Consider the following 10,797-nt stretch of genomic DNA (forward strand, 5'->3'; position numbering starts at 1 on the left):
AGAAGTTTAAATGTCATTAACTATCAATCACCAAAATTTTGGTCCTTAACAAGGCAGTATGATGTGAAAAACCCCACCAAGGAATGCCACATAGTTTTTGAACCCAAATACCTTTAAGAATCAAGGTACTTGTAAAACACCTACGTTGAAAATGTGAAAAAAAAGTAAACTCAGCCCAATCCAGTAAACAAAAGGTCTGAAGAAATTAGGTGTTAAGTTTTCTCACTATGACTTCAAATAGAAGGTACATTTTGTTTTGAAATGCTTTTCTTCTCTGTGAAGGACACAGTTATACTCTGTTCTATATAATAACATAAGGAAATAAATTAAATTATTTCTGCTTGTATTTTCCTGAATAAATGCTGGGCCAGATTCATAAAGACACATAATAAATACAARGTCAACTTATTTGGTCTCTGATTTCAGTAAAAATATGTTACCTAGACTCCACCTCTTGTCCAGTAGTAAGAGCAGCAGTTGAATAGGAAAAATTTATCTGAATTCATGCTGATTGTTAGAAGGGATGGAAAGAATAATAGGGGATATTTATRCTATTTAGGGGRTATTTATACTATTTAGGAGGAAAACAGGTGCAGCTGAACCTTGARGTGTATTCTCACTGTAAGCAATCTAAGAAGTTTATTCAGTTGGAATTATTACTCTTGAATTGGAAAAAATCCTAATTTTTCAGAGAAAGGAAAACTTACTTCCAGTCAAATGGTGGGATGTCTGTTTCCTAGCTGAGATTTTTCTAGAGGAAAGCATAGTCTGTAGACATACCAGAGGTTCAGGAGGGTGCCTTTTCAAGCCAGCAGACCTACCTGCAATACTGTCTTAATGGCTAGGAGGAAGMAAAGGGAGAGAGTAAAAGGGAGAGATACTTCTACAGATTCCTTTGATAGATTTTCTAACTTTATCATCTGAAAGTCAGCTCCCTAAATGTCAGCYAGTCCCCTGGGCTCCTTTATAGTCGAAGGAGAGTAAGAGGCACCTCCAGGAGGCAGTTCATCTCAACCTAAAGTAGATATCTAAGACAGGTTCGATGAATCACTATCTCATTTCTTTCCTATCCTATGGCTATGAAGAAAATATGACAAGTAACTTTTCGATGTCTTACTCTGTCAAGATGAATTCTGACTTAGTGTCATTTTTCACTTCACTCCAAAATGTCACTTGTGGATTTTCTTTGCCTTTGTGGTCTTTGTGASCTGGTTCCCTTTCTTGCCAAGTTTTGTGATGCCTGACCTGACCTCWCTCACTGACACGAGCCAAAGCCCGCTGGAAGATCCTCTTTTCTGTGAACTATCTTTGGATCAGACCTTAAGGGTAAATCAATATGAGGGCAAAGRCACTCATCAAGATTAAGACAAAACAGCAAAAGTTTAGTCCTGTCATTGCAGGAAAAGTTCCCCCTTGAATCTTTAACACCAGGCCAATGTATTGCTTATCCCATTTCAGTCCAGAAGGTCCAGCAGTTTTCTTGAGTTCATATCTTGTGCTGTCATGCATAACTTGATGAACTGCATCAAAATTGCTCCATATGGTTGTCATTCACTTCTGGCCAGTGGAAAGGCCAAAGAAATGTGCAAGACTCTCTCAGAAACCTGTATTGCAAGAGTTTTTCCTATAATGGTCTGACGAAAAATGGACTTTCAAGCTGAATTCTAGAATTCATTCTATTATGGAATTAATCAGAATTTATTTGATTTGGGTAATAGATAAAAATTTTGTTAAAATGTGTCCATGCTTGTCATGGAGGTGGAATCACATAATTAATTTTGTAACCTTTGCCCTCTCCTGACAAGAGGACCAGTTGAGCACAGTCAACTATTTCCAGTATCATACAGTAATACAAAAGAAAGCAATCATAGTGAAGCTCTATTCAGTGACAATAAATGAAAACTTTCTCAAATTTTCCACTGTRAGACCAATGGCAAGGATTTCTTACAGAAATCAGAAATAGTTTGTTTTGTGCTTAAAACACCTTGTATCATTCAGAATTATGAGGAAGAGAAGCCAGAAGYTAAAATAATCTGAAAACATGTCATTACCAAACAGAAGTTGTCAATCATGGTACCATACTGAACATGAAAAAACTGCCAAAAAGAAAGATTGACTTGAGAACATCCATTCTCTCTTCACGTATGAGAAAAATTTGTCATGCAGATAACTTTCTGATTTCCACATATTAACAGAATTCTCACTTGAAGACAGTTTTTATCAGAACACAAACTTGRAACATGGGAACGTTGTGGCAAGTTCTGGTCAAAAGTGGCCCACATCTGAAGTAAATGGGAGAAGATGAACAAAAAATTAAATTCTAAAAATTCATGGAAGTCTACCTGAAAGCTTCCAATTCTGTAGATTACAAAGGGTAAGAATAAAAATAAAAAGCACCACTGCACTTGAATTTGCAAAAACCTACCATATTAATAACGATTTTATTAAGAAAACCTATTCACAATTCAAAATAATTTCTAAGCAGATTAAAGGAAAACAATTCATACTTTTAGTTTAGGTATGTTTGCCAATTCATATGGCTCCTATCCTTCTACCTATATAAATGCATATGAGTTGTTAAACACAAAAATGTGTTCTTCAGTAAAGCAAACTTGGATGTTCTTTACACAATTGAATCAAAACCAAGGGATCTTTAACACTTTCTCATCAGAATTAACAGGGTAAAGGTGCAGTAAAAAGTACCATTAKTTTAATTTCATTATTGTGAATTTAGTAATACAATGAAGGAAGAATTTAACACTGAACAAAAATATTAGCAAAACGAAAGAACAGACTAAGTTACTTCTAAATCTACTCTGTCTTTCTCACAAATGTGGATAAATGGATGATTTAAATCTCAAGTTGGACTTCATWTTTCCTACTAGTTCTCTTTTAAAGAACATGGATGGTTTAGACCTAGTCAAATAACCATKAAATGCTTCCTATGTTTTTTTCTGCTTTTTTCACCTAGTCACTTTATTTTTTTTTTAAAGTTAATCATAATTTAAAAAAAAAATATGTTTGGAAGCCCATTTGGCCTTCAGAAAAGCTCACTATAGAGAAAAATCAGCAGATCCATTCCAGAGCTCYGGCCAGCTTCAGATCCTATTAGCAAAAATTACAAAGGGACTTATAAATAATGGATCATACAGTCCAATTCTGATCATATTTATGACTGCAATCCTAAACATCTAGGAGCTGAAGCCCTCCCTTTTATCAGTGAAATGAGGCTGTAATCCATGCTTACAGTTTGCCTATGGAATGTTGCAGGTGTTGTCCCAGGATGACACTGTGGCTACAGCACTATTGGMCTTACCAACCCTATACATGGTGCACCTGGTGCTACAGTGCAGAGGAGTGTCCTTGTCACCTGTGACCAAACTGTCCTGAAAACACACATGATGGAATGCCCACTTGACCTTCCCAGAAGCATTATTATTTKTTTAAAAAGCTGAAGAAAATCTATTGACTTTTGCTTTTTATTTCCTAAAATTTTGGARTCTTCTTTGGGAGTAATCAGGTACATGTGAACTACAGTGAAAGATGAAAATATTCATAGCTGTAATCCATCTCCTGGTTTACAGACCAAGGCCTTCAGGGAAAGACAAATCCACATCATCTTTCTAAATGTCAGTTTTGTGCTTTGACCTCTAGCTTAGATAKCAGATTAAAATCATGCCTAACCACATGACTCCCTAGTAATTACATTAAAACAGATACTGRAAAGGATAATTTTGTTGAGTGAAAGTCAAAATGAACTCAGACAAACMTAAAGGTCTCTTCCACATCTGACTTGCCCTGCTAAAACAGAGCTTAGGCAATACATTGCCAATCACTGTAGAAGACATTTTGCTCATTGTTGCTTGATGTTAATTTTACTTTGTTTGATCACAGAAAGCCCTTTCTGGTAAGAGAGATGTGCATTTAYAAGTCACTTTCAGATCTAAGGACAAAAAGCACTAGGTAAAAATGCTATCATCATCACCACTGGAAAGGATTCAGAAAATGTGAATCTTTTTATTTGAGAGGAACTTAAAGTATACATTGGGGCTGCAGAACATAACTTTATATACTAATGTAAAGAAGTCTTCACTGAAAATTTCAACACAGACTTAATGAAATCATTAGCACTGAGAAATTACTCACCTATATTTTGCAAATAACCCATGCATTCTCCTTTTTAGCAATTCTTAAATTGGACAAATCTTACAGGAATCAGCTTCCAGAAATAAAAGCCTCCTTTTTTCATATAGTTATCACAAGCAATAATTATTCACATTTTCAAAAATCATTTTTCTAGCCAAGAGAAGGTATTTCTGTGTCAMCAGGTGATAGCCCTGAACTGGAAGGTTATGAAAAGACCCTAGAGCCTTGGTGTCATGAGAACACCTAAAAACCTTTCCCCAGGGCTCACCAGCTCCASCCTGGGGTTTGTCTAGAGCTGCCAATAAGGTCTGGGCCCAGTATCCCAAGACAGTAACCTGCCCTCCACACTCGAGTTTAGCAGTGGATAAATTYAACAGCCCCTTGTCCACACTGCTTCACTAGCAAGGCTGTAAAGCTGCAAGTGCATTACTGACGTGGTTGTTTCACCCTATTTTGTTCCTATCAGCACATGATACCGTATTTAATATGACACTAAATTTGGAGTGATTTTCATACAGCACAGATAAAAAAAGTATGAGCAGTGAAATTCAAGTACTTCCACACAGATAGCAATGCAGTGTGAAAAATCTATTCCATTTTCCCACACTTAGATAAGAGAGTATAAATGTCAAATAAAGTGGAGATTTTCCTCTGAGGAAAAGAAAAATGCAAAAAAAAAGACAGAAGACAATGTCCTGAAGGTGCCCAGCAATCCCCATTTGCCACTTGTTACACAATCATCCTTATTGCAAGACAGTGGGTTGATTCACCAGAATATGTACCTCCAAACCACTATATTTTGCAATCTCTTACTGCCATCTTATGCCATTTTTTGTCACTGCACAATCCACRGCACACTAAAAATTGGCAAAGAAATGCTTTTTTACATATAGCATGCCTTTCATAAGTGTTAGTGATCCAATCAGCATATTATCATCTGGCCATCATTTCTGCACCCCCAATCCTGCAAGAAAATGTTGAACACTGAGTTCTCTTTGAAGTTGATGAGAACTGAGAACTCCCAGCACTTTAGAGGATAGTGTTAGAAAGGTTAATAAAAAGCTCTCCCCTCCAAAACTMTTTCTTCATTTGCTCATTGCTTTTCAGATGTGTGGCTTGACTCATTTGCACTGATTGACTGCACGTTTCCCAGAACTGCTCAGGGACTAACGTAAATGAAGAAAGGATTGTACTTTTCCTTCTGTTAAAAAAAAAAAAAAATAAAAATAAAAAGAAAAAAAAGAAAAAGAAAAAAAAAAAAGAAAAAAATGATGCCTTACAAATGCTGAAACCAGATTCATGGGATACATCATTTGCACAAAAATAATTCACACAAGTTGCTGATTTAAAGAGTATTAAATGATAGAACACCAAAATTAGTAAGGCAGAAGGAAAAATACTGGTCTCTAATCAGCAATCATATTTTATGACACGTAAACTCTATTTTTGTAACATGCATTGACTTAACTGTTCTCACCTATTGAAATCCCATAGCACAACGTTGCGAGACAACTAACAAACTAACATCCATATTTATTTTTCAATATGTGCTGTAATAACTCCTTTTTTACACACCTCACTGATCACTTTCAAGGACAATACAGTCAAATGAGAGCTGCAAAGTATTTCAATATTGGCTTTTCCTAACAATATAGCAATTACTCTATCTCAGTAGTATGTCCACAGGAGAGTCATTTAATGTAGTAGGATCCTACTATTTAAAAGTAAAATTACCTTCTTCTGTGCTCAGTTTCCTGAGAGACTAATGTTACCCAAAAAAAGGACAAACTGATGTGATATTTTCCATTATGGATTACCCATCCAGCTCTGCAGTCCCCAGCAAAGGGAGGACACTGACCTATTGAAGCAAGTCCAGAGGAGGACCATAATGATGATCAGAGGGATAGAACACCTCTCCTGTGAGGAAAGGCTGAGAGAATTGGCATTGTTCAGACTGGAAAAGACAAGGCTCCAGGAAAACCTTATAGCAGCATTCCAGTACCTAAAGGGGCCCTGCTGGAAAGCTGGAGASCAGCAATTTACAAAAGTCTGTAAAGACAGGACAAGCGAGAATGGCTTTAAACTGAGAGTAGTTTAGATCAGATCAGATTCTGAAGAAATTTTTTACGATGAGGTTGGTGAGGCACTGGAACAGACATTGTGGTGAAACTTAAAGTTATAGGTTGCTGCATTCTTCTCACTTGCAAAGAGAAAGAGTGAAGAATCTGTCCTTGAAAGCTCCCCAAACACTCCAGATTCGTATAAATAGAACCATATGGTAGATCTTGCAATTATCTATTTTCCTTAGTATTTGTGTAACTCCCTGTGGTCTGTATTGTTAAAGTTCTAATTCACCATTTCAGGTGCAAAGTAGGGTCCCTCCTGTAAAATAGAGATATTAGAGTCATACATATTCAAGGTCATTCAAAATACTGGACCTTTTTTCTTTTCTCCACAGATCTAAACCTAGTTAATTACAGACCTTATTAATATGAGGAAGAGTAAATATAGAGAAAAATGGCATAGATTAACAAGACYAACCTATTTGTCACTGACCACACTSATCTCCTGAAAACTGCAGGGAAGTACAGTTACCAGATATGAMGTCCACTTGCTGCAGCAGATTCAGATGTTGGGGTCAAATCTAATGAGTGCCTGGGTAATTTAATGAAAGMTAACATTTGTTGAACCCCATTCCTAATTAATCTTGTGCTTCGAGACATGAAACTAACTTTCCCTGCTGAAAAAGAAGCTGTTTTTCTTCTGTGTGATGGTAATGTGACGCTAGGATAAGTTCAGAAYAGTTAAATAAATATATAATTTATAAGGAAAGTAGAATTTTTTTTAATACTTCCTAATTCAAGCTTGAAAAAACAATTTTAAGCACTGATTTTTCAAAATTATCTATTTTCCATTGTGTAATTTCCATTACATTAAAAGAACTGCAAGCGAGCAGACAAATTCCAGGAACAGGACTGATAAAAGCTGCCCTGGGGAAAAAAGAGCCCAGACCCTTCAGAGTTTAAGGCTTGTTGGCAAATCAGACTATACCCACCAGCAAAGAACAGGGTCTACGAACTGAAAGAAATTTGTTTGCGATAAAAACTCCTTTCCTTTGACTTTTAATGTAGAATAAAGGTCTCTGCAATCCGTTTTTAGAGAAGGAAGTCACAGAGATGTGCAGAGGGAACYTTGCCTGATATTAAGGACCTGTGCTTGTGGAAAGAGGGAGTGAGACTACGGACTACAGTGTCTCTTCTCTGATGCTGATAATAATGAAGTGCTGAATCAGTGCATTCCTTGAATCACCTGACAAAAAGGATGTATGCAAACACAAGACAGCAAGGACAAATAAGTATGTGAAAAAAAATACATAATATGAGAGGTTCTTTTTAGAAGTGGGTATCTTAAAATCTGCCAAGGACTGATYGGATAAGAACAGATTTGCTTATTTCCAGTCTCTTCTAGTCTGTATTTTCTATAAATACGGGTGGCATGTAATTTCATCCTTTTTTATCAATCAGMATAATTAATCAACAAAGATCTGCCCAAGAACATCAAGAGACTGTCCATCATATGAAATCCTTCCAACAAAACAAGTGGCTTTGAAAAGTTGGATCAGCTCACTTCTAAACTTTTGAAAGCTGTGTAGCCCTTTATGGAGGTTAGGACACAGGAATTACTTTTGTTCTTAAAATCCAGCATTCCATAATTCTCCTCAATTGTATGGTTGCTTCCAAAAAGCTTTTCTAAGTGCTCCTGGTGAACATATAATTGCAATAACTGTCAGGTTCTTGGCAGTGAAATTATCAAGCTTTATTGCCTTGTTAAAGAGGAGTATTTGTAGGAAATYAACATCAAGATGTTTAGCAGTGCTTTATATGAGAAGCATTAATATGTGAGAAGCTATAAAATTATAGTCTGGACAAAATATAAACTATTTAYTTCAGAACTTAAAAAGTCTTAGATAGCATTTTAAATAAATTGTAGCAAAATTACTAAGCATGTAAATTTTAATGAAGAGTTTGTTATAAGTCAGTATCTTAAAATGACATTTTATTACCTACGTTCTATAGGACTATATTAAGTTATGATTTTATTTATWATTTATTTTTAAAATATTACTTCTTTTAGAACACACATTTTCGGCAAAAGTTGATTMTTTACAGAGAATAATTCCTCACAAATGCAGTGCTGAAGACCATTTCAAGGAGACACTTAGCCTTTCATACCCTTGAACAGAGACTGTGACTTTTTACAATTTTAGGTACTGCTGAGCGCAGAACATGAGACATTTCAGTGATGTCTACCAGAAAAAGCAGATTTAAATCTTAGTTCTACTAGCCTTAAAATTAACTTTCTTTCTGACTGCATTTATTAATATCAGTATGTTCCATGATTTATGGCTTCATTCAGTCATGACTGAAGACAACCACAGTCTCTTAGCAGATTYCAGTAGCAACTGTATTAAGTTCTTTACAGTTTTACAGAAATGGACAAGAATTATGTAATTACTTCTTTTTTGTACTGTGGGCTTTCAATCAGTAGATTAAATCAACACCAACAGCTACTACAGTCATAGAGCTATTAGCTGTGAGATAATTGCTCACATTATATGTGAAAGTTCACTTTGAAAAGCAGAGTAAAGAAATCTCCACTTATATTAACAGGACTAATTTAAAACAACAGTCAGATCACATCTGAACTCAGTCTGAGTCAGTAGCCTTGTACGGAGTTACCTCTAAACAAATTATCTTGTCAAATCACTATTTAGGAGGAAGCCTGTTTAAAGGAAAGTAAAAACGTGATGAAGCCGTTCATATTTTCCAGTGATCCAGACAGTTCCTCTACTCTGGCTGCAAACCCTGGAGTGTGTCTTTTAGCWAGTGATATCCAGAGCAAAGGCTCACTGACTGACATTCAGAGCTACAGAAATCATTAGCAGCTCTTGGAAAGTCTGTAGGCACAGCCAGAGAGAGGGGACTGGAGGCATTTCCCTTTCTCTTCCGACCTCTGTATGTTGCAAAGGGAAAACTTTCTCACCAGCTCACAGCTCCTGTGAGTCTAGTATGTTCCCCTCAAGCCTTGGCAAGTCTGTTTTTCTCATTAGTCCATGAGRGGAAAAAAGCTTCCTGAGGACACACATTTCCTTAAAATAGGAAATTTCACTAAAGCCATCTAAGTTGTACATTGTCTCCATCTTATCCAGTTGAGTTTGATCTTGAAAATAAAACACGAGCAGGGACAGAGCTATTAGCGTTCGTCTGCTCCATGTGTCTTCTTGAAAGATAAAAGATGCTCAGGTAAAAGTTTAGAACTCTTTGGCATTCTTTATTAAGAATTAAGTAATTTAGAACTCTGACAAAATAATTTTAAATTCTGAAGGATTATTTTCCATTTGCTTGGATCTTACCTTCTCAATTTTGAATTTCGTACATTCTGAAAAGGCAACAAGCCAGGCTTAATTAATTATAAATTAATTATTTGCCCTACACATCAATTGTCAGTACCAGGTAAGAAATGAGTGACTGACTTTGCATAAAGTCATTGCAAGGAATAACCAAGAATTACATAGGTATGGCAGAGTCTCCATTCATTAAATGTTGTGCAGTACACTAAGCCAAGAGCCAAGACACATGACAACAGAAAGACGTCAGTCAACATCGCTACTGCAAATTGTCCTTTCACAAAAACAGCATTTGGCAGCAGCTGTAACAGAAATTTCATCATCACACACATTCCAAACCTTAAAAATCTTACCTCACTAAACAAATCCAGCTCCATTGCTAAAACTCATAAGCAATGTAGCATTTCACTGCTACCATACAGAAATAGATCCAAACATAAAACCATCTGTTTCCTAAAGAAAAAACCAAATCCCACACACAATTTAGCACTGTCTCCATTTCTTCACACTCTGTAGTTAAGTTTTCAATTTCTTAATTCATCTGTTAAGTTAGGAGAATGATATTCACAATTAAATTAGCCTAAAACAACAGGTCAATCCATCATTTTCAAAGATGCCTCCTACTCAGAATGTAAGTCAGAAAAAGCTTATTATCTGTAGATTTGGCTCTATATTCAAATTCTGAGTGATAGACTTTCAGTGCGCTTAAACTTGAGCTTTGCAATGTACCTTTAAAGAGTGCAAAGCAAAAATGTGGCTATAGTTATTAAATGATCCCTAGTGTATGATGTTCTTGTGGTGTATGCTAACCACTCACTAACATTTGMCCTTGTTTCAAATAAAAACCTTTCTCCATAGATTAGTTTGCATTTCAAGTAATTTTATATCTGGCCTTTTGGGATTTAACCAATTAAGCTCCTAAATATGATACCTTTATGTAATATTTCTACTAGACACACTATGTTCCCCAAAATTTAAAGATCACACAGCACTAAATTTTGAAGTAACACCTGTGAGATTTCATTGYATATCTACATTCTGAGTATAAATATTGCAYCAGATTTTGTTTGATACAGGCTGTYTYACAAAAAGGCAAAYYACTTTTAATTAATGGTTAAATCAGAATTATCTTGAACATGAGAAAAAAATTGAAAGTACACTATTTGGCTTCCTTACATTATCCAAGAGTTCTTTAAAAGGTTTATTAATGATTTCTTGATAAGCACCATTCAATAGTTAGAGCA

The sequence above is a fragment of the Malurus melanocephalus genome, unplaced genomic scaffold (assembly GCF_030028575.1).
Source record: "Malurus melanocephalus ecotype Western Australia unplaced genomic scaffold, MMel_1.1 scaffold_4, whole genome shotgun sequence".
Lineage (NCBI taxonomy): Eukaryota > Metazoa > Chordata > Aves > Passeriformes > Maluridae > Malurus > Malurus melanocephalus.